This window comes from Spinacia oleracea, chromosome 1 (genome assembly GCF_020520425.1).
Source record: "Spinacia oleracea cultivar Varoflay chromosome 1, BTI_SOV_V1, whole genome shotgun sequence".
NCBI lineage: Eukaryota > Viridiplantae > Streptophyta > Magnoliopsida > Caryophyllales > Amaranthaceae > Spinacia > Spinacia oleracea.
Window position 1 is genome coordinate 55579781 of NC_079487.1, and position 3993 is coordinate 55583773.

The 3993-nt window shown below is 41.2% G+C and overlaps 1 non-coding gene across 1 annotated transcript; it reads right to left on the reverse strand.

Moving 5' to 3' along the window:
* Positions 1 to 1213: 1213 nt before the first annotated feature.
* LOC130466501 (small nucleolar RNA R71) lies at positions 1214 to 1320 on the reverse strand. The gene has a single exon (XR_008926725.1). It is a non-coding gene; the product is annotated as a small nucleolar RNA R71 (small nucleolar RNA).
* Positions 1321 to 3993: the final 2673 nt, after the last annotated feature.

The window sequence follows — 3993 nt, forward strand, 5'->3', positions numbered from 1 at the left end:
CCATGAACGAATGTGAAGGGATGATTAATTGTTGTTGATTGTTGGTTTAGCTGTTAATTCCTATTGATTGCCCTTATTTACTTTGCAATTAGATTTGCGCAGGTTTGATTGTATTAGTTTCGCAATATCAAATTAAGATCCGAGAGATGCAATTTGATGTTTAGGCTTGTGTCAATAGGTGGAATTAGGATTAATACGTAGCGAGAGCCCGTTAATTCTAAGTCTATCATTATTATCGATTCGAGAGAGCATGCTAGTCTAATTAACTATTTTATTGATTATTATCGATTGTTGTCATCCTGGAATGTTGTTCATCGGTGAACCTATGCCCTAGACCTTTTAATATCTGATTATTCCCTGTTTTATTATCGTCCTAGTTTTATTATACAAATCAACCCATATTCTTGTTTCCCAATAGTCTAGAATTGTCGATTAATAGTAGAAAGAACATTGTTTCCCTGTGGATACGATCCCTGCTTCCCTTGCTATATTTTTAGTTGTTGAACGTTAGGTTTTTTGGCGCCGTTGCCGGGGAAACGGTTTTATTTTCTGTTGTTGATTGCTTATCCTAGATTATTGTTTGTTACTACTCAAGGAACTCACGTTCCTTGAGACCGGATCTTACATTGTTTTTTAGTCTTTGTCTATGCCCAGGACGGTAGGTACTAGTAATCTTACTCCATTCGATCCTGAGCCCGAAAGAACCTTTCGTAGACGAAGAACTTTCATTGCACAGTGTGGGAATTACTCTAATTCTGATCATAATATTGGCGATCTTTTCCCTTCAGATACAGATTCAGTTTCAGAGATAGAGATGGGTGACGAAACTCCACTACCGCCACCTACCCCACGGCTTACAGACTACTCTAAGCCAAGTCTGTCCGTGCTACCAAAGGCAATCATGCCTTCTATTGCAGCTGAGACCTTCAAGATTGAGCCTGCATTAATTAACATGATTGAGAGACGCCAGTAAGGTGGGGAACCAGGTGAAGATCCAAATCTTCACATATAGTCCTTCATCCAATATTGTTCCACCATCAAGCAAAAGGGATTGACTCCGGAGCAGACTATGGAGATACTTTTCCCGTTCTCTTTGAGTGGGAAAGCTAAATTGTGGATTAATGGGTTGAATCGGGCGGCTTTGAAAATCACTAATTGGGAGTCCTTGGCTCTTGATTTTTATGTTAAATATTTTCCACCTGAGAAAACGGCTCGTCTAAGGGGTCAGATATTAGGTATCTCACAACAGGCAGATGAGAGTTTGTTCGAGGTCTGGGAGAGATTCAAGGACTTGCAGAGAGAGTGCCCACACCATGGTTTGGATGATTGGTTCTTGATTCAGCAGTTTTATAATGGTCAGGGTAATGAGTCTAGATGTTTGTTAGATTCAGCTGCTAGTGGGAGATTCATGCAACTTTAGGTGCCTAGAGCTATGGAGGTGATTGAGGAGATAGCCATTCAAAATGCCTAGTATGGGAATCCTAGAGGTTTATCTAATAGGGGTGGTAAGCATGATTTAATTTCTATTGAACAATTAACTGCCCAATTGACTGCTTTACACTAGAAGTTTGATAATATGCAAGCAGCCAATGCTCAATCTGCCCAACCTGTTAGTGTAGCTGCTATGAGTGCCCAACCTGCTACTGTTTGTGAAAGTTGTGGAATGTCTGGTCATTATGCACAGGAATGTAGGAGCTCTGTTGAACAATGTAACACATTTCAATCCTACAAACAAAACAACCCATTCTCTAACTCTTGCAATGAGGGCTACAAAAATAACCCTCTACTATCCTACAGGAGCAACAATATCCAGAACCCTCACCAAGTCGAACATCCACCACAACAACCATACCAACCCCCACATCAACAATCCTACCAACCACGGAACAACTACAACCAACAGTCTAGTGGACCACCTGGGTTTCCCAAACAACACACATCACCTCCACCACCACAACCTCAAGCCACACAGCCTGACCCTATGCTAGTAGAGATGAGAAACATGATGCTACAAATGCAAAAATCTCTAAGTGAAAAGGATGCAAAGATCGATGCTCTTACTGCTCACAACAAGATCATTGATACACAGTTGGCACAGATGGCTACTACTATTGCAGGGAGGCCACCAGGCCAATTTCCTTCACAGCCCAAAAATAGGGAAACTGCTAATGCAATTACATTGAGGAGTGGTAGGGATTATGATGGTCCTTCTATGCCGGTTGAGGTTGATTCTGGGGTGTTTGCTAGTGGTCTGGTCAGTGAAGAAATCCCAAAATAGTTATGGATGGTAAGGAAGCTGAAAAGGTAGTCAATGAGAATGAGGCTACAACTGAGGTTAAGAAGGGGACAGATATTCAAGTACCACCTATTACACTCCCCTTCCCAAACCGGTAACTCAAGAATAAGCTAGACAAGCAGTTTGGCAGATTCTTGGAAGTGGTCAAAAATTTGCAGGTAACGGTTCCTTTTACTGAATTAATTTTACAAGTTCCTGCTTATGCTAAATTCGTGAAAGATATTTTGACCAGGAAACGTGCTTTTTGTGAGGTAGAGACTGTAGCTTTTACTCAAGAATGTAGTGTTATTTGCAAAACAAGTCTCCACCTAAACTTAAAGACCCCGGGAGTTTTTCCATCCCATGTAACATTGGCACTGTATTTATTGATAAAGATTTATATGATTTAGGTGCTAGTGTGTCTGTCATGCCTTTGTCTGTCTGCACTAAACTGAATATGGGTGAGCTTAAGGTTACTAATATCACTCTGCAAATGGCCGACCGTTCTGTCAAATACCCCTTAGGTGTTTTAGAGGACGTCCCTGTTAGAGTAGGTAAATTCTATATACCTGTAGACTTTGTGGTACTAGACATGCAAGAGGATTCTCAAATTCCCATAATCTTAGGTAGACCCTTCCTTCACACGGCAGGGGCGGTCATTGATGTTAAAAGTGGGAAATTGACTCTGTCTGTTGGGGATGATAAGATGACTTTTAATCTGAATAGTGGCTTAAAAAGTCCCATGCTAGAGGAAGAACAATGCTATCATATTGATGTAGTTGATTTTATTACTCGTGATAACGTCTCCCAAGTTCTCGAAAGAGATCCTTTGGAGGCAGTGCTTTGTTGTGAGTCTTCTGCAGGTGATAGCAGTTCTTGGAGTGCTGAAGTGGATGCTCTAGAGTTGGCTCTTGTTGGTGAAGGGTCCGAACCAGAGAGCACCAAATTGAAGAGGTTAGTTCGGTCGGTTTGTCCTGTTAAATAGGTAAAGAAACCCGAACTTAAGCCTCTTCCTGCTAACCTTAAATATGCATTTTTAGATGATGAACAACTTTGCCCTGTGATCGTCAGTACTGCACTTGATGCAGACCAGTTATCCCAACATCTTATTGTGTTGAAAAGGCACAAAAAGGCCATTGGGTACAGTATTGATGATTTAAAAGGGATTAGCCCTGACTTTTGTATGCATAGGATACATCTAGATGAAAATCATAAACCATGCATCCAACCCCAGCGTCGTCTGAACCCTGTCATGCAAGATGTTGTAAAAGCTGAAGTTATGAAATTGCTTGATGCAGGTATTGTATATGCTGTGTCTGATTCTAAGTGGGTGAGTCCTGTACAGGTAGTGCCTAAGAAAGGGGGGACAACTGTGGTGAGAAATGAAAAAAATGAGTTGATACCAACTAGGGTAGTCACAGGTTGGCGCATGTGCATTGATTATAGGCGTCTTAATGTTGCTACTAAAAAAGACCACTTTCCCCTTCCCTTCATTGATCAAATGTTAGAAAGGCTAGCCTGTCACAAGTTTTTCTGTTATCTGGATGGTGATTCTGGTTTCTTTCAAATTTCCATACATCCAGACGACCAGGAAAAGACCACCTTCACCTGTCCCTATGGTACCTTTGCATATCGTAGGATGCCTTTTGGTCTGTGTAATGCACCCGCTACTTTCCAACGTTGCATGATGAGTATCTTTTCTGAGTTTATTGAGTCTA